This window comes from Macrobrachium rosenbergii, chromosome 57 (assembly GCF_040412425.1).
Source record: "Macrobrachium rosenbergii isolate ZJJX-2024 chromosome 57, ASM4041242v1, whole genome shotgun sequence".
In the NCBI taxonomy this organism is placed as follows: domain Eukaryota; kingdom Metazoa; phylum Arthropoda; class Malacostraca; order Decapoda; family Palaemonidae; genus Macrobrachium; species Macrobrachium rosenbergii.
This window is the reverse complement of record NC_089797.1, coordinates 6,920,391-6,941,777: the sequence shown is the minus strand read 5'-3', so window position 1 is coordinate 6,941,777 and position 21,387 is coordinate 6,920,391. Positions and strand designations below refer to the sequence as shown.

General features: G+C 35.5%; 2 long non-coding RNA genes across 2 annotated transcripts in view; one reads left to right on the top strand and one right to left on the bottom strand.

Moving 5' to 3' along the window:
- Positions 1-524: 524 nt before the first annotated feature.
- On the top strand, positions 525-9,020 carry LOC136836961 (uncharacterized). Its single transcript, XR_010852516.1, has 2 exons — positions 525-1,300; positions 1,590-9,020. It is a non-coding gene; the product is annotated as an uncharacterized lncRNA (long non-coding RNA).
- A 4,383-nt stretch (positions 9,021-13,403) lies between these two features.
- The window catches only part of LOC136836938 (uncharacterized), a 235,111-nt gene continuing 227,127 nt past the window's right edge, over positions 13,404-21,387 (bottom strand). Inside the window, exons 3-4 of the long non-coding RNA XR_010852509.1 lie at positions 14,472-14,742; positions 13,404-14,209 (exon numbers count right to left, since the gene is read on the bottom strand). This is a non-coding gene — a long non-coding RNA (uncharacterized lncRNA). The remainder of the gene's footprint in view (positions 14,210-14,471; positions 14,743-21,387) is intronic.

Below are 21,387 nucleotides of genomic sequence, written 5' to 3'. Positions count from 1 at the left end.
ATACGATCATATTTGTACAGCGTAACATTTTTTTACCCCACTCTACTGAGCTGGTGACTTGCGACTTGAAGGCTTTGATTTGGGTCCTGTTCGTGTCTTGAAGGAAAACTTTATTTAAAAAATCTAGTATACATGTAAATGCATTGCATGTATTTACTCACTGTATATTTGCAGTTGCTGCACATATTGTGTGTAATTTCTAACCACTTGTTAAGCCAAGATGTTTATGTCTATGTCAAGACTGGTGCTGTTACTTGACCTCTACCTGGAAAAATTGGGCTCATGGGCTCTCCATGTAGTTGGTTTATGTTATAATTTCCTATTATCTTATTTTCATGTACTGGAAGGGAGGTGTTCCTAATTACAGTACATACATTATATATATATATATATATATATATATATATATATATATATTATATATATATATATATATATATATATATATATATATATATATATATATATATATATATATATATATATATATATATATATATATATATATATATACACAGTATATATATATATACAGTATATAGAATGAGACACATCATCTAGTCCATGATTCCTAACAGTTCCTCTCTGGCATCCATACTTAGGGAATCAGGACCTTGAAAGAAGTGAATGACACTTGAGAACACTGCTCTGGTCTTATTAGTAAATGACAGTGATGTAACTTAACTTACTCACTGTATCTGTGATATTGGGTTATTGTGGTCTCTTGTGAAATGGCTGTACTTCAGTGTCCAGTGGATGAAATTGCTTATCAGGTAGTGTACAGTGGAAATGCTTAGAAGAGATAAAACTAGGCAGGAGAACAAATAAAAAACAAACAATTTCACATCTGCTGTATATGCAGTCTTGAAATCAGAGGCTAAAGGGTTACAAAACTTGAAAATACAAATTAGAGGCTAAAGAAAGTTAGAAAATAAGCTACAGCAAAAAAAAAAAAATCACAGTACTAGACATAGAGGCAGTTCAACGTAACATATGAATGTCGCATACATAGCTCTTTTTCCAATTAGACAGGGATTTTGCTCCAAAAGGGGTACATTGATAATTAAAGAAATCAACAAATTAACCCTCATATAGAGCAAAAGTAGTGTGATTATTTTCAGGCAAATATCCCAGGCTAAACAATATTAAAAATGAAAGCCATTACAGTGAGGCTTGATGTTTTATCTTTTTATTTTGTGATTTCAGGCATGGTGATAAAAGATATGGTCAGTTTCACTGCATTTGGAATGCACTTAATGCTTTCAGTGCCTAGATGGCCTAAGTCTTCTCTCATATGACAGTGAATTATGATTTTGTTTTGCTGTAAAGACTGACATTTCAGATAAATTTGTTATTGTTTCGGTGAAGTTTCAAGTTTATATAGACATTGAATGCATAACAGGAGGACCTATACAGTAGTTGTATATATATCGCTTAATTCGACACACAATGTCTTATTCATATTTGTGCCTTGACAAACCTCTTAGCTTTACTCACTCCAACTACTTCATAGATTACTCTTAAGCTGAATGTCTAAATAAGGGTTTTGGCCTTTTTTTTATATACTGACAGAAACTGACTGTTTTCAGGTTTGGTACTTAATTCCAGCAGTAGCATAAAACTACAAATCACAGAACAGTTTGAAATTTTGCAGCACTTACTGTGATAGTCAGTAGTGAAATTAGGTACCTGCACTATAGGTAGACTGGGTAAAAAAAGTGAACTTCATCCAGAGTGTGTGTGGTGTGTCAAGTTTGGATGACTGCTAGAGTGAATTTGCACAAGAGGCATAATATTATATATAAAATGGATGGCTGTTGGCAGACATGTTTGAAAAACCAAGAACCCTAAATATGATTAAATTTATCAAGGACTAGGGCAGTATTTAGTTATTATTAATACACTACCAAAATTCTATTATTGACATTAGCAGGAGTTTGCCTCCTGAGAGGAAATGATCAATAAAACAGTGATATTTAGGGTTATTGGATAATTTTCCAACCACGATTGTTAATAGTAAAAGGCTTTGGGTTATTATGAAATAACTCATAGTTATAGCTGATGCTGCAGTTCTAATGTAAAGGTCTTCAGTGCTGAAACTCATGGAAGTCTTGGATGAATTGCTTTCAAAAGGAAAATTCAGGCTTATGATATTTAAGGTTTGGTGTACAGTATAATCTTATTGTCTAGAGATTAGATACTCCTGCAGCAAGATGAGCCAATAACATTTTAGAGTTGCATTTCTTTGAGGCTGCAGGTTTCAAATTCATAGAATTTTGGCAAAGAAAAGGTCAGATTTAAACAGGTCAGTTTTTTTTATCGGTGGAAATCTAGACGAATACAAGCCCGCCAGAAATGCCTCCTGCTATGTAATTGGGCCATACTGCTCTATGCTCAAGAAATATTTTCCTATGATATTTGAATACTGATACTGTAGTGCTTTATGAAAAATTATGAGACCTCTGTCAAAAGATTCCAAAGATACCTATCACTTTATAGTTCATTCTCGTATTCCTGGTTATTTTCATCTTTTGTGTTTTGGGAACATCCAAGAAGATGACAAACACAGTAGACTGATGATGCTACCAAGTGGCATTTCAGTGCTATGCTGCAATCTACTGTTTTTGTCATTTTGTCACTTTTCTTTTTACTTCAAGTTAGATTATTATGGTTATCTGTGTGTCATGTGTTTTCTTTAATCTCATTTTTAATGTCTTGCATTGATAAATGGACATTTAAAAACCATATATCAGATTTGTTGTACTTATGACGTTTTGTCATGAAGGTAACAGAGCAAAGGAGGATGACTTGTGGTAAGGAACCGTAAAAGTTTTCATGTATTAGTCATTGTTACATGCAGTTTCCTTCCAGTTCTTGTTTTTGAAATTGTAACAGGGATATGAACGTTTTATATTAGTATTTGAAGTTTTGACATTACCCCTGTGCTTGCTGTAAAAGACAGTTAATATAGCCTTTTAAATATTTTCAGTGGTATTTTGGCTACAGTTTCATTGTCATTTTTTGCAATTTTAGGTTTGTATGTATCTTTGATGGTTGGATTAACAAAATGTCAATATTCAATCACTGTGTGTATGTATATACTATATAGATATGCTTGCATTGTGTTGTTTTTATATATACAGGTGTGCTGTATATAATGTCACAGATTTTTCTGTTTACAGCATATAGTCAATTGTATATGCAAGAGAGAGGGACAAAGCGAGCAGAAGTTATGAAATAATGACAAGCATAATGTATACAAAATCAAAGTTCAAAATACTAAACTATGAAATACAAGTAAAAATTGCAAAGTTGGATTAGGGCAAAGCCAGAAGGCCTTTTATGGGATGCGTTAAAGGTTATAATTGTGTGTTTGGTGGGTTTAATTCTATAGAAAAGAGTCAGTGTCCTAAGCTTTTAACAAATATCCAAATGTGTATATTAAACAGCAGCTGTAGTTTTGAAAATTTTTTAAATGTCAACAGAGTGGAAAGGCAAAATATTTTCCTTGTTGACATACTTATCAGACTTCATTTAATAAAGAATAGTAACTAAATGTGCAGTAGGAATTGAGCTTTAGTACTAAGTGTGGGGGTCAGACCAAAAGCCACTCTTCTCCATAAGGAGGTATTATAATTATCATTATTTGCAATAGATGTATAATTATCCATATTGTTATGTCCAAGATGATAGTAATGATGACAGCAGTCACAATCCACTTGGCAAGAGTGGAAGCATCTGTGTCGTAGGACTTCAGCCTTATGTTCCATATTTTTCACTGTTTATGAAACTGAGCAATGCTCTTTGAAAATTGAGCAGCATTTTCCTAAGTTTTTTTAGCACTTTTTCCATTTGCTTTTCCTTGACACCACAGATTTATTCAGTAGTAGTGTGTATAAATAAAAAAATAAAAAATAAAATAAATTGTCTCGTTCTTCATAACAGGTAACAAAAAAGAAGCACTAAAGTGACCCCATAACTTTATTGTTGGATGTTATTGCGATAACATCAGTAGTAGTAATGGACGCTACCTATGCTCAGTTCCTACTGCCTCTTCATGCTCATTGTCTCCAGTAACTTTTTTCATCCAGTTGCAGGTGGTTAGTTAAAAGGGTGTTTTATTTATCACTGTTTAAATTTATTTGCAAAGTGCATCAAGTCTGTAAAGGTCACCATCAAAAAATCCATCACCATAATGTACCTGATGAAAAATTTTTATCAGCTGAAATCTGACAAGCTGAGGAGCTACCTTTGTATTGTGGTCAGGAATTTGTGAACTCTGATTTTGTATATTTTTTTCTATATACTGAATCTTATCTTATATTAGTGAATACTATACAATATCGTCATCCCTGGTGGTGGGAGGGTAATGTGAATGTAGGTTTGTGTATCACAGTAAGAGCCCATCTTGGAGAGCACTAATGTTAAATGTGATGGCAGTATTTTGCTGCATTTAGCATGCATCGTCTTCAATTTTCAGTATACAGTAATTTTCCTATATACCAGTAGAAATTTTTTTTTCTAAGGTGGATTTTGCAATATCAGTCCAGAGTAGTGAGATCTTAGTTGGTATGTAATTTCATGCTGGATTCTGAGTGGCTCCTGGATTAGTAGGTCTTGTGTCTTGCTTGTAATCTTGTTTGCCTTTATTTGGGTTGTGTAGCAAGTATGCACTGAGGAAGCTGTTATATCAACAAGGCTGCAAATGAATTATCAAACTAACTGAATTATAAAGGTAACATTTCAGGTGTTTACTTATGTCCTTTGACAGATAGTCCACATGCAGAATAAAAGAAAATTATAAAGAAAATAAAGAAGACTATAAAACAAATACAGCGGAATACTGCTGTCGCGTTTAACAACAGTGCTCTAGAAAAGGACTCCTACGACAGTATACAACATGAGACTATATGTGGAAGAATGTCAATTTCCAGTTTATTACAGATCCAGCTTTTGATTTACAATGTTTATCTGACTTATGCAAGTGCATACTGTAGAAGGCAACAGAGAACTCATTTCGTGTAACCTGGTCAGGGGGAAATCTTAGGTAGAATCGTTAATGATGATGATAATAGATGTGGGTGGGATCTGAATACATAATTACCTTCGATTGCAGGCAAGCTGCAGTATGTAACAAGTTTTCCTACTCAAAATGAGAATGCCTTAGGCAAGATTTGAGGCCAAACACTTTCACACCCCATACACACTTCTGTAGGTATAACAGCTTATAAATTTGTCACCAGTTCAGTGTAACAAATCTTTTGACGCTTTCAAGTGCCCTACATTGGAGTTTATGCCAAGACTTTTCCACTTCCTTTGGGAAACTTTCTATCCACAACCATTGTAAGTCAGATGTTGAAATAAATGGCATTAATGCCGTGTGTGTGGTATGAATGTTTCAGCTCATGTGCACTAAAGTGCAGTTGTGATTTGTGTCGCCATTGCAATGAAAAATTGCATGAGTAACTATTTTAACACGTATATTAACGAAACAGACTTTGTTAATTTAAAATCTATATTATTTTCCTGTGCTTAAAGACTACATACATTTTTCATGATGTTCAGTGAATCTTTTGTTTGTTTTCAGTAAGGACACGGACATTAGCTAACTTTAGGTTTCCTCATGAAAGGAAAATTTTAAATATGCTATATGATTTATATTGTTATGAAATACTACTGTGTTAAGTTTTTACCTGTTCTGAATCTGAACTAGTGCCTCTGTAGTACAACTCAGTTTATTTCTGATGTGATCCAGAGACCATGTAGATTTTCTCACACTTGATATTTCAATGAATGGGACAGTTTTCCATTATTGTCTAGATGCACAAATGTTCCATCGACTTGTCTTTTGAGGCAAAATTTTCTTCCTTTTTTTATTTTTTTATTCAAGTGTAATTGTGCCATAAAGTCCTTCACAAATTAAACTAATCCTATTACAGTAATTTGTTGATAAACTTGGATACACCAGGCTTCAGTAAATTCAACCTGGATTGGCCATATGTATGCAATGAGGTATGAGAATACTGTATCTGTTATGTATTGGTTTAGTGAATTGTAGAATACCAGACCCTTTCTTTTGGTGCTAGCAAGTTCAAAGGGATAATGCAGAGATTTTTGTCAGCCAAATTGTTTTACACTGTGCCATACAAAATAGTTTGTGAAACTTTTCTTTATGAAGTTTCAGTTGATATCAAATTTCATTTGTACCTCCGCTCATGAAATACATATCTTGTTTTGTCATTAGCTTAGGTTTTTAAAGGTTGCTCAGCATAGTGGAACTATTGTTCTCAAACACTGTTCATTCACTGTGTTGTACGTTGCTTTTTTAAGATTGATGAAGTATAGTCCTAACTATATGAAAGACCATTGAGAGGAATTTATTAGGTCAAGGGTTTTTGTATATGTAATTAGTTCATTTTTTCCTATGCCTTCATATATAGCTCACTTCATTATTATAAATGTAATTCAATAAATTTTTTTAGTAAAATTCCATAATTTTTAGCACAGATTATTTTATTTGGGATCGAACATTCTTGGCCATAACATTTGAATGATAGTGATTATTTCTTCTGGGTTTTAGAATGTGTTCATATATCCATAAGATATAAAATATGTACATTAGATCACATTAATTTTTAATTTTTATGTATTGTGCAATATTCATAAAATTGTCCATAGCCTTATTTCCACAGAGCCAGTTGTTGTATAAAGTTATTTACCAAGTACTTTTTCAGGTAACCAGTTGTACTGAAACATTATGTACATTTCATTAATTGAATTTTACTGTAACAATCTTATAAGATGGTACTTGAATTGTAGTAGCAAATGGTAAACATAATTATGGGAACCTTACAGAGTTTTCAGTCATACTTTGTCTATTGTGTTTAGAATTATTGACCTCAGGAAGGTTAATTTTGTAAATTCTTTATATGAATAACCAAGTTATCTTTTAATCTGTAAAAGGTGAATACAACTACTGTTAGAGTACTGCTACTACGTTTCTGTACTTCAAGGCTTTGGAGTTCATTTCTGTTCATTGATAGTTTGATTTACTGAAGTACTGGATATGAGTAATGTAATACAGTATTTTTTATATAGTGAAAATGTGCAGAATTATGGAACCAACATAATGAAGTGCTATTTTTTTAAGAATGTTATGGGAAGTGGACTTGAATTTTCCTCATTGTTTTGTGTAGTTCGATCGCCTAGTTGTAAGTCATTTGTTTGCAGCATTTTCTCTTGAGGTTTTAGTCATCTCTTCTCTCTCCTCTGGCCTCACTGTCACCTCCAATTTTCGCTCCCCATTTCTGGGGTATCCTGTGTTTTCGAGTTTCCTCGTATGGATTCGTGTGTGCTCATTACCCCATTTATTCCTTATACTTTTTAATGGCAAAAAGGTAATTTTTCATCCAGTTGATACCCTTTTTTCAAATTTAGGTTTCTTGCCAATGGATATTTAATATCCATTAGTTCAGGGTTTAATTTCGAGTCTCTAGAGCTACTGTCGTTGTAGCGAAATCTCGTCCTTGTCCTTGTTGAGGTAAGCCCCCTTTATATTTACAGTTGCAGTGATGCTTTGAAGTATTTTTTTTTCTAAGTTATACTGTATTACTGAATTACATAAGCTTCACTGCTCTTAATATCATCTTTCATGATTGAGTGTGATATGGAAGTTTGGAGAGTGAGTTAGAATTCAAGAGCCTGATGTGTACCTGATGCATGTTGTTTATTCCAAATATTTTTTTTTTTTTTCCAAATGTATATGTACTTTTTCTTGTATCATAACCCTGACAGATAATTAATTATTCCCCACAAAGGAGTTTTCCACTTTCTGTGTATGTTCAAAACTTATGTATGTTAGTATTTTAGTTTCAAGTTGCAGTATGTTATTTGTGTTGTGTGTCATTGCCTATAGTATATTTTATGTTGAATTTCCCTGTATTTCTACACATTTTCATAAGCTTTGGCATGAAAGTGCCTCTAGTCACTAGCTACCAAGTTTGTACAAATGAGCCCTTTCACAAACCCATGAGATGAACATTAGTGTTTGTATGTACTGTAGACTGTTAATGGATGTTATACTTTAGATTTTAGATTTAGCCTTTTCAGAGGAAGCTCTTTTTTTTTCTTTTCAATACTGCTACTACACTTCGGTGCTTGGATCACTTCAATGAAAAGGCCCAACTAACATCATAACTTTGTACCTGTAGAAGCCCATGTGACTAGAATCTGTTAAGATTCTTTTCGTTCATTCTTTTTTGGGGTCAACCACTGCCACCTTTTTGCTTTATCGTTCTTCTTTTGGTGATTCTCTGTCCTCATTCAGTTCCGGTCTTTAATCAGTGAATTAATCACGACTCTTTACCCTTGCTTTCCTTTGCTGTAATTAAGCGAAACTGTGAAGCTTAATCAACTGACTTGTGATTCGGCAACTTTATATGGGCCTGGAGTGTTGGGGGACCAATGTATCTGTGCCTACAAAAGTGACCACTTAGCTATAGTCAGTAGTCTACCTGTGTGTATAATTTCTGAAAGGAATCATTTTGGTGTTCAGCATTGAAAATAAGTTATGCATTTCAGTACATTTACTTTTTGTAAATTGATGTACAGAAAAATAGTGAGAAAATGGCCTTACGATTTACGACACAACCTTCAAGAGTAGGTGAGCAATCCTCGTCACTTCCTTCCCTCTCCCTTTAGACTACTGACTTTATCTTTGATCGTCATCCTATTACCCTCAGGTCCTCCTATGCTCTTGCGCTCAGGGATGTACATTTCTTTTTGGACATATTTATGAATTGTACAGAAGGTGTATCTTTTATGTCATGATATTTATGAGTTGTACAGATGTAATTCTGTGTGTAAGGTGTCATTATAATTATTAGTTGTATGGTTTCGTGTTACCAGATTGTAATGTGGCTTGATCAAGCTCATGTACCTTTCAATCTTTTGTACTGTCAATACACTATACTTTGTAATCTAAGCTTTCTATGTAATAAAGTTTCAACAGGGAATCCAGACATTTGAATTTTCTTTATTTCTTTTTGCCTTGAGTTATAATTCTAGGGAGAGAATACTTTTTTCTTTATAGTAAGACAAGTCTTACTAGGACTAGTGCACTCCTCTTTTCCCACTGTAAATGTCATTCCATAACTTAAAAGATTAAACATCAGTAGCACCTTTTTGACAGTGGAGCTGAAGAAATATTAATTCCTACATTTCCTTATACAAATGAAAGTCATTTGATGTGGTAATTCAAGGGAAGATTGTGTGCCCAAGTAAAGTTATTATGGTATATACATAATAACCAGAAGGAACCTTGTAATGAAAGCAATATAAAAAAAATAACGTGCCAGTATCAAAAGACCACCATTTCACTTACGCCTTAATTGCAAAGTAAAAACAAAACATTTTCTTCAGCGCTGAGCTTGAATGTAGAAGATAAAAATATATACAGTGGAAGTAAAGTCGGTACAGAAGGTAATAACTTTTCAATTAATAATATCATTCTCTTCTTAAACAAAAATTAAATTGATAAGTAAAATATAATCTTCCCCCTTTTTTCTCTCCATTTTTTTTTCTCTTTCCCTCTTGATTTTTTTTTTAATTCCCCCCCTTTTTTATTTATTTATTTATTTAACTACTTAATTTTTTATGTACTCTTTCCCCCCTTTTTTTTCCCAGCCCGAGAAGAACCCTAAAAGAGTTCAGAGGTCTGGTTAAACAAATCATTTATAACTAACTAACTAACAGTAGTAATAACACAACTACAAAATTTTTGGAATTATTAAAAACTACGAGGGGGAAAAAGTTAAAGCACAGAAATTAATTCTAAGCCATATTAAATCCTGGTAACAACTATAACCCAAAGAAATTTGCCTAATTGAGATTAAACTTAAACTAGCATAGCCTAATATATCTCAAGGTGGCTGACTGGTCTTGAAGAGTCTCACAAAGACTGCATTGACCAGTCAGAACCATATTTCAAGGCCCAGATGCTGATGAGGGTTTTGTGATTATCTCACTGACTAGAATAAGATAAAAAAATATCTAAGCACTACAATAACACTTCACCTGAAACACATTTCAACTTAATGGGATTCATGTGTGTAGACAAAACCGAAATGACTTGAAGATATTATATGAAAGAGAGAACAAAAAAAGTCTTCAGAAACTGACCTTGCTGTTGGGTGGGGGTTTCCGGAAGCAATTACCTAGAACTAACTCATACCTCAGCCCTATTAGTTATTATTATTATTATTATTATTATTATTATTATTATTATTATTATTATTGTTATTATTATTATTATTATTATTATTATTATTATTATTATTATTATTATTATTCAGAAGCTGAACCTTATTCATACAGAACAAGTCCACCACAGGGGCCACTGACTTGAAATTCAAGCTTCCTAAGAATATTGTGTTCATTAGAAAGAACTGCCAGAAGATAATGGGAAATACAGAAGAGATCAGTTATTAGAAAATAAAATAATAAAAATTAATAAATTTCATAAATAAATAGTTAAACATATAAATATATTATCAAAATACAAGGTGTATTGTTCTAGGGTAGTAATGCATCGCATCTTCTCTTGAACTTTTGAGGTTCCAAACACAAAAATCCTCGGGGAGACTTTCCCAGTCCAACGGTGTGAGGAATGAACAACTTGACAAAGGTTTCTTTCCACTCGTTGCCTTCATTACCCTGGAAGGATGATCATTGGATAAGTAATGAGTGGCTTGACTTTATTTTCCATCCTTCGTAAAACATGAAGCAAGGTGAGAATGGATGGTATGCCTCCTTAACTGCAGAGATTGAAGTGGTCGACCTAGGTAAAAGTCTAATGACATTGAAATAGTCGACCTAGGTAAGAGTCTAATGACAAGCCCTGCTCCCGGTGGTTGGTGCGATCTCACAGACTGGCAACCCCCAATGAAGTAGAAGTTCTAGATCTAAGCATTATTTGGCCCATAGGAAAGGGTTACATCCCACTTTTAAGTGTAACTTCACAGTAGGCATGGGAAAAATAATAACCAATATTTAATGAATACTGTACATTAAATGCATCAAATGTTGAAAACCAAGATGCCTAAGGAAGGCGTATGGTTGGTGGGCATAATGGAGTCTGGGCACTGGCACCATTGATATTGCTTGAATTGTCAGACACTGAAGTACCAGTCTTTCCTGAGTGTTGGAAGAATTGTGTAAGCTCTCTTCAGTAGTTCAGACCCATTTTGGATGGCTACCTGCTATTCTCCTTTCAGAAAAAGGAGGTATTCCTGGATCTGGACCTTGGGTGATTTATTAGTTTCATCTAAATTCTGTCAATATCTCTGGATGTCTGACTCTTCTGAGAGAGCACCAGGCCATAGTTCCTTGAACTATCCCAGTTCTTGTGCTTCTGAATTCTAGGTTCTGTGAGGGATGGAGAGAGATGCCATCTTGTCACGCCTTGGTGGATATTTGATGATGGATGGATTGTTGGGATCTCAGGTTTCTACCTCATGAGGGATCAGATAGAGGAACTAACAAAGCAGGTTTCCCCAATTTCCTTGGGGCATAAAAAATTTGAAAATTCTAAAATATTGTTTCTAATAAATACGACCAGAGCCTGAATCCACATAACAATTCACACAATAACTTACTTTTTTATTAACTGTAAAGGAAAAACAGGAAAGAATGGCGGTTCAGTGGCAGTCAGCTGTTAAACCTGAGAAGGAAAAAAATTCAAGGTCAGCGGAAAGAACTCATTCAAGAGACCGTGAAAAGAAATGAGTTCTAAATTCAATGAAAAGCCGCCTGATGCAAATCCAGACAAAAATAAAATCAAACAGTGAGGAGGGAAAAATCCTGAAAAAAAAACAACGGAAACACCATCACAACAGTAAAAAAATGGCTGGCAGACGTTTGACTGAGTAAATGACCGGGAATTTGGCGGGCAAAACAAAATGGTGTGCCAATTAATGCCTATCATAAACAATAATGTAGACAGACAAAACCCTAGTTCCAATGTGTATTTTTCACTGGAATTCTGAAAGGAAGGTATTATCCTAAAACTTAAACTTCAACACGAAAGGGAAGCTACTAAATCATACACAATAATACATAAATAAGTAAATAAAGAAATCAAGTAAAATAAAAGTCAAAGCAGCCGGGTTCTCGTTGGTCTTGGTTCACCTCCCTTGAAAAAAAAAAACTTAGGAATGGGAGTCCTCTACCCATAGAAAACTGAAAAGGGTATACTCAAGAAACTCTGTTCCCAAGGCATCTGAAATAATGTTACAATTGAAACGATGGAAGATCAATCCAGATGAGTAAGTCTTGAAATGTTCCTCCCTGAACACAGAAAGAAAAATCCAACGATGAAAATCTGGGAGCCTAAAAACCTTTTAGTTCCATAAAACTGGGAAAACTTGAGTAAAGCGACTCTACCCAATCTTGAACTGAAAGCACCCAGATAGATTTCGCTTTAAAGGGATGTACCGTTGCTTTTAAAAATGTACCAATTCGTAAAGTTCACATTAACATCATACAGGCACATTTCTCCACCAAGATAATAAAATTTCAGGTTGCTGGTACGGAGAGTATTTGAATAACCCTAAAAAAAAGTAATAATATCAAATGCCCTATAATTTGTGATGGATGTATTGGTCTCTACCTTACCTTCTTTCCCGGCTCGAATATTTACTTTTTCTCTTCGTCGTATTCATTTGAATTTTTTTCTAATGCTACTGCGTGTTTGTAATAGCGTCAATAACATCATACCTAACACATTTGCTTCAAGTTTCAGTGTCGTGTTTCAATATCGTAACATGGCAATCAGATAACTCTTTTCAACTAGTGTGCAACGCCTTGTAACCGAGTTTCTATTGTCATGTATTTTGCATCTACTTCATTATTTTTCCTTTCTTTCACCAACAACGTGCGAATAGTAGGCTAGATGGTAGAACGCATTCAACGTACAATGTGCTGAGAAAAATAGCATCAGTCTGGCATACAGCGGGTAATAAGACTCTAAGTTAATGATAATGCGATAGTTACTTTCTCTCGCTATTTTTGCAACACTTGTTGTCACTTTTCTGTAAGCTTTGCTTCGTTGCAAACCAATGAGTTATTTTAAAATGAAGAATATTTACAAAATCGCGAAACATCTCCGATGAATACTGCTGATCATCTCCTAGACCAAAGACACCCAATCTGAAAATGGCTCTTTAAGCATAGTCTCCATCTGATGTGCTTATATGGTCTAACTTCATCCTTCTCTAAATACCGAGATAAGGTATCTCCCTCCAAATACAACCATATAAACTAGCCACATCTACCCCCTGCAGTTTTACCAACAATCTTGTCTTTGTTCACCTGCTACCATGCCTACATCCCCTCCCCGCCTAAAGTTTTTTTTTTTTTATGTCGCTGCCCTTTCTCAGTTTCTCTAATCTTTTCTGATATAGGCCTGGAAAGCTTGTGGAGTTATATGGAAAAAAAGACAAGAAAAGTAGATAAACCTTAATTCTTCATAGTCCAGGGTCCGAAAAGTTAAACCAAGAAAACCTGGGTCACCCTCAATAATAACTTTAAAACAACAAGGCCGACACAACACAAATCACACAACACAGCGGCCAGACTGCACCTAACCTCACAACAACACGGCAACTCTACCCAAATATCCTACAATCATGCCTAACCTACAACAGTCAGGGCACCTCTACTCGGGCATCCTCTAACTGCCTCTAACCTAGGCTAGGCTGTAACCCACAACAGGTCTGCAAAATGCATCTGACAGCCGGTTCCCCTCATAGATCACTGTTCTGTGATTGCTTCCATTAGCACCCCACAGACCCATAACAAATTTAACATTAGGAATGGTCGAATGATGGTCATTTCGGCGTCTTTTTTTCATGGGGGATAGGCCTAGGGGGAAGGTGACTCTGCATCGATTTCTTGGATATGGGAATTAACAAATGCTATTCACTGGTGGTATTTCCCGTAACATAATAATTACGTACCTTTTTTTTAATGAACGGCATACTTGGTGAGAGGTATAATATTGTTTCAGACGAATAGAGAATAGTTGTTAACTTAGCGTCAGGCAACCAGTTGCACTGCGACTGCATCGGTTTCTTTAGGTTCTTGTTTAGAATCCCTCTTATCAAGGCGACTGACATTGTAGTTCCGTGCAACCAGTTGCATTGTAGACCTACTGGAACATTTATGCAATTATGAGATTCACAACGTCCTGCAAAGACTTTATTTAATTTTAATAATAACTCATTCTGTCTCCCAATAACAACGTTACACAGAAAGAAAGGATGATTATACTGGAGCAAGTATTATATATATATATATATATATATATATATATATATATATATATATATATATATATATATATATATATATATATATATATATATATATATATATATATTGTGCATGATGAATCAACCAGCTGTTGTACTTACTCGAGTATTATTAATAAGCTTCTTTTTTCCTGTGAATTTTATCCTTCTTAAAAGTCTTAGGGCCCATCAATCGAACTAGATCACTGAAAGTTTCTTTAGACATTCTGTAAAATTCTTGAAATTCCACAGGACCCACATCCAACTCACGAGCAACAACAAAACTTGGTTGAGCATTTTTGACGTAATAGGGATGAATCTATGATCTTCTCTATTTTCCCTCTGCTTAGGGCACCAAGCAAATCTGGGTCTTCATCCAACTTCTTTGCGGAAACTGAAAAAAAAAAAAAATGCCGGGCGTGAGGACATTAGAGAAGACTGCTCGTAAGCAACCGGGTGCGCAAGATCGAGTGCACATCTGGACGGGTAAAATAAGCATATTAAAAAATAAGCATTATGTTTGTGAACATCACTGCAAGACCAAACTACGGGTGAAGCCACATATAAATAATATATAGGTATGACTGGTTGGTATGGCCACAAACCAGCACAATATTTTACATTTATGCTCTGCAACTGCATGTGAAATGCTCACATAGGTCTAACGACCTCATACCAAGAGCAATGATAACGTGGGAGATCTCACACTGCGCTAATGATCGTCGTGAATGCCTCAAGGCCAGACTGACTGCAAAATAATGACAATAATAATACTTCCTATTTAACAGCCTCGACGAGGATATAATATATCTAAACGTTAACGGGTTCTTGCGGGTTAGTACTAGACCCATGTTACTTCCTGTAGGGAGGCAGATACAAGTTAACCCAGTCTTCCCGGTCTGTTGAGAAGACGCCATACATCTGAACTGATTGCGAGTATAATCATGTGGACAAACGGCGATTACAGTACTTTATCACATTTTATTGGTTCTCAGTTCCTAGAGTAAACTAAAAATTAAGAAACAGTGAAAAACCCACAGAATTTCAAACACACTGACATGCATCTGAACTTTATCCATCGTTGTTGCGAAACAAACAAATGAAAAACACATACGCAGAAAACTCCCAACGCGCACGTCTCTCTCTCTCTCTCTCTCTCTCTCTCTCTCTCTTGTTTTTTTGTAAAATCTGTCCTTTGCTTCTTTTTGTAAAACACAGAGTAATCTATAATCAGTTTTAATCATTTGGTGGTTTTCGCATAGTAAAAAAAAATGCTGAGCTCTCTCTATCCGTATGTTTTCTTTGTTGTCCGCGGATGCTACTACTCTCCCCTTACCCGTCCCCCTCCGACACCCACCCACCCACACACACACACACACACACACACACACACAGTCAACAACCGAGCACACATGAGAGGACTGAAAACAAAAACAAAATAAGATTATACGCAATGAAATCTAAATACAATAGCGAAGCAGGTGACCGGATATCATTTGACATCGCTCAGACGCGAACCAAAAGAACACACAGATGAGTCCAACGTCATGAAGAGAGTCACTTTTCTCATTAGTTGCACAATGGGCGAATTTAGTTGCTTTAATTATTCACATGAGTACGTTTGCTGACATTGTTTAGCTATATAGTACTAGGACCAGGACTGAAGCCAAGTAAGTTTATTGGCGTTCCCTAAGGATTAACTCCACTCTTTTTTCCTTCTTGCATTTTTTCTACTAGTCTTGGGATATCTAGGCTTTTGTATTAAGAATGGAATGAAACATCAAATTATGGCCAAAGGCCAAGCGCTGGGACCTTTAAGGTCATACAGCGCTGAAAGGGAAACTGAGAGAAGAAAGGTTTTAAAGTTGTAACAGGTTGAAACCCTCGTGGTTGCACTATGAAACAGTTGTTGAGAGGTGTTGGAAAGTAAGATGGAAGAAAGAAAATATGAATGGAGATACAGTGAAAGGAATGAAAAGGGTTGAAGCCAAGGGCCCAGGGGACGCTGCAAAGAACCTTACGTATTGCCTGCAATGCATCCCGTGCTAACCCCCTACGGAGACTTTTGCATTAGTATGAAGTGAAGAGCCAGGAGTCAATGGGAAGCCATTGTTGGCTTGTGATAAACCTCAGGAAATTCGGAAACTTGTGCATACATATTATTATTATTATTATTATTATTATTATTATTATTAGTGAAAACATGTGAGGTTCACAGGGAAAATCCAAGCGGTAATTATGTCTTTTTGGAACGCAATTTGAGTACTTCACTTTTTATGCGTTGAATCAATATGCAGACGTGAATAACAATATTATTAATATTAATATATATATATATATATATATATATATATATATATATATATATATATATATATATATATGTATTGATATTATTATTCGTCAGAGGATCCATTTTCTTAGCCCCAACCGAATGGCCATACACTTCCCTAGCCAGACTCCCTTAAACACTGTCAATCATCGTAATAAAGAGTTGATGAGCAAGCAAAAGAAAACTAAGGTAAAATCCTGATGTGAAATGATAAAAAGCAAGATAAAAATAGTATGTAATAAATCAGCAATTGCTGAGTCGCGATGTGAACCAGAGAAAAACTGGCAAAGGAACCTTAAAATTTTACTCATTCTGCGGAAGTCTCAAACCTTTACTTATTTATTTACTTGTCTAAATTCTGTGAGCAACGACAATTCTGACTGTCTCGGCTCACTTCCAAATCAACCTTAACTCAACTGATTTATTTTTGTTGTACAGTAAGACTTACCGCTGTCACTAGTTGCCATTCTGGTTACTAGAATATACTTGTGACCAACTGCTGGCTTTGGTAAATCTTCCGCAATTTATCCAATTTCCCTCATTTTTATCCCATATTTTGCTGTTTTCTTTTCATTACACCCTTCCCCACTTGCCATCCATTATTCTGTTCGCTCCTGCAAACCCTACTGTTAATGACCACGTGAACCTGGATGGTTCAAATTTCACTCTCAAGCATGCTAGACACATCTCTTAAGCCAGATAATGGGGGTCATCGGTCAGGGCTAAATTAGATCTTTTGTGAGGGTGGGAGGATGCCGTTTCCAGGTGGGTATTCATATTCTGGTCATCCTTTTAGTGTTCAGAGTGGCAGGCTGGAAAGGGTCTGTAGTGACGCAAGTGGCTCTGAGGTCACAAATAACTCTTTCTTAAAGCAAAATGTCTCACCTGAGTGGAAGGCCTAATCTCACTTCCTCTCCTTCTTTAGTCTCGCCAATTAGACCAAGTGGTCTCAGAGGAATGTGTTCCTCATTCTGCTGACGACACCTGACGTCAGTGTGTTCTTTCCGGACGTCGGTGATTTACTGTAGCGTAAACACAACCTCCCCTAGCAGCAAGATGTCATTTCAAGAAACTGCTGATTTATTAAGAATACACGATGTCAAGATTTGTCACTTCATGTTCTCTTGCCCTGAAGTTGGTTATAGTGTATGTTGCTTGTATAGTGAGACTGCATAACCGATAGGGCTACCAGACTATTTCGATGTTATTAGTTTAAGTAGGCAACACTCAGACCTCTGGAAACTGAGGACACAAATCCTGGAACACAGTGACACTGCCTGTTGCTATAAATAGAAATCTCCTTCTCTTCCTTTTCTTCATTTAATCTTTATATTCTTGAGAGCAAGAGCTAACTTAAATCATTTTTTCTTCAAATTACAGCAAAGGTAAAATTATATGAACTTAAAAGTAAAAAAAGTGAGGACTTCTACTGTTGGTTAACCAAAGATCTTATAAGGCCTTTGGGTTAACTTGGTCATTCAGAATTTTTCTCATACAAGTCCGCATTGCAGCTTCATTGCTCTTTGTCGTCTTGTTCTCGCTGTGGGTGACTGTGCAGCAGCTGTGCTGTCGAAGGAAACCTGAAATTTGTTCAAGTCTCGCAAGGTTAGAATTTCTGAGATTTTTAATTTAGCTCCTGGTGTTGGGTACATCATTAGTAGTACTATTGTAGGTTTTTTGAATGAGTATTTTCGATTTTTTTATGATATGCAATGATATACTGATGGTATCATCAACCACTTTAACATTCTGTTCGTGACATCCTGATCCTTCAAAATGAAATGTATGTCATGGTTAGACCTATGACCCTTCCTATTAGAACTATGACTGACGGGTACCTCTAGCTGCACTTCAGACCTCAGGATCAATTCATCTTCCTTCCTTCATTCCTTCTCTGCGTTCTTGAAGGAAGTTGCTTCGTGCAGTTGATCTGTCTTGAAAATAATGTAATTTATACAAGGCAGTAACTTCTAATGACTACAGCTCTGTCATTAAAACTGATATTGACAACACTGTGCTCTCTCTCTCTCTCTCTCTCTCTCTCTCTCTCTCTGCCACACACACACACACACACACACACACACACGACGTTTAAATATGCAACCAGGAAGGAGCTGCATTTATCTTAATGGTCATAACACTCTTCGCAGCGATCGTAAAAAATCTGACAAAAAAAAAAAAAAAATGGCTATCAGTAACATAGACCAAACTGCACTTTTTCGCTCTATGGAAGGCATTTGACTCTTAATCATACGAATATGAATATTATTCAGTCTTGGCACTCTTACGAAATGACAACAAACTGGAAATTAAGGAAACTTGTAAAAATGCAAAGAGGACTCCCGATTTAGTGTACAACCCAAGAGCCGCAAAGCCACAGATGATGTCAGCGAACGAACTCACTGAGCTCTTCCTTGTCTGACGCAGTTACTTTGACTGAAGCCTCTTTTAAATCGTGAAGGTTTATTAAGATTAAATATGCAGAGAAAATCAGTGAGGGAGAAAGGAATGCTGTGAACATCGTGCGTATTTCATTTAACATTATCGGAATACTGTGCTCAGAGATGGTTTGTTTGTAGACAAGTTGGGAACTTGGTACCGTGTCAGATTCTCTCTCTCTCTCTCTCTCTCTCTCTCTCTCTCTCTCTCTAAATACTTCTCAAACGAGTGATCTCAACAAAATCAACCATGCCAGTCTCCAATCACGGCTCATTCTGTTATCTAACAGTTTTATACCTTTGTGTAATCTCCTTTCCCTGACATCTTGGATGACTCCATCACTGTAAATAGGGCACAGCTATGGAAACATAACCCGTCCTCTTCTAAAACCCACTTCTACAACAAACCAGTCACTCTCCCACCTACGTACTGTAACAAATGCTTCCATTTTAAACAATTCTCGGATAGTGTTTTTAGGATGAGACTGCCAGCCCGCTACTTTCTCACCCTGCTGCAAACACTATAGTCAAATAATTACCATATAGGCTAATATATACTGTATATATATATATATATATATATATATATATATATATATATATATATATATGTGTGTGTGTGTGTGTGTGTGTGTGTGTATACATATATTTATATATGTAAAAATATATATATATATATATATATATATATATATATATATATATAATATATATATATATATATGTATATATATATATATATATATATATATATATATATATATATATATATATATATATATATATATATATATATATATATATATATATACATATATATAAAAAAACTAGCTGCGCAGTACTAAGAAACTATACGTGACAGCACAGACCGCACTGTGACCAATACGAAGACAGCTGGAGAACATCTCGCCCAGCCCGTGAGAAAAAGCCAGTTACCCTTCCAACCAACCGGCCTTCAGAAAACGGCATCCCACAAGGTCATCAGGAGTCTCTGTCTCTCTCTCTCTCTCTCTTGGAGACTTCCTCATAACCGAGTGTTTGCGTGTTCTTTGATAAGCAGCGCGTTCGCAGTTGTTAAGTAATTGGTATGTTCGGTGAGGATTTGGTTCGAGTGCTGAACGGGGGTCGATTTTTTTGGTGGCTGAAGGAGTGGGTACTGACTTGGTAATTTGGGGATGATTGGGGGTTTTCAGTGGCAACGAACCTTTTGAATTATATACATACCCACGCCCACGCCCACACACACACACACACACACGAAAAATTTTGTTCTGTTTTTGGCTACACTTCAGAAGTTCAAGCGAAGATGCAGTCCGTTGCTACCCTAATGCAATTCTCTCTGCATTTTAATAATTTAGTTACATTTTTATCTATTTATTTATTTGTTAACTTATTTTTTCCCTTTTTTAATATTCTCTTCTTCCCGTATTTCCCTTCATTCTAAATGAGTACCATGGTCTTTGGAAGCTTGAATTTCAAGTCAGTGGCCCCTCTGGTGGGCTTTCTCCGTATGAATAGGGTTCCTCTTCTGAATAATAATAATAATAATAATAATAATAATAATAATAATAATAATAATAATAATAGTTTGCTCAACATGAGGATGAGCTGCGTCTAAGAAAAACTTTAGGATGTCATCTCATTTAATAATATCTTATGCGCGTGCAGCAAATAAACGTTGCGTCTATAAACCAAATAGAATGGACAATAAAACATATTCTGCATGTGGTATGTACACGTAAATATGGATGAAATACAAATATCACATCAAACCTGATGAGCAACAGAACGCGAAAGTAAAACGAAACGACAAAATTATCAAGAGGTTTAAAGCAACCCTAAAGAAAAAGAGGAAAGTAATACGAGATAAACAAAGACGGATTAGAAATATTAAAAGGGACGTAAGAGAGAGAAAGTTAGGAAAGCCATAAGGACCACATAATGTATAAAACTAAGAGGTACTTGTCTATATAAAAATGAGAATACACAGAGGACAACAAAATAGCATTGGAAGGGCGACTCGAGAACTGGTGACCATCGGCTGTCTGGGAATTAGAATAAAGGTTTGAATACTGAGTTTGCGAGTTTTGTTATTTTATTACCCATTCATTTATTTTACTTTACGAACCTTCCACAGCCGACTGGAGTTTCCACAAACATTCCCAAGATCGATTCGCTTCTGACAGCTGGTCTTTGGACCTGGCGAGGCTATAAATCTTTCAAGTTTTTTGTTAATTAAAATTTTATTTAACAATTGGGTACACGATGC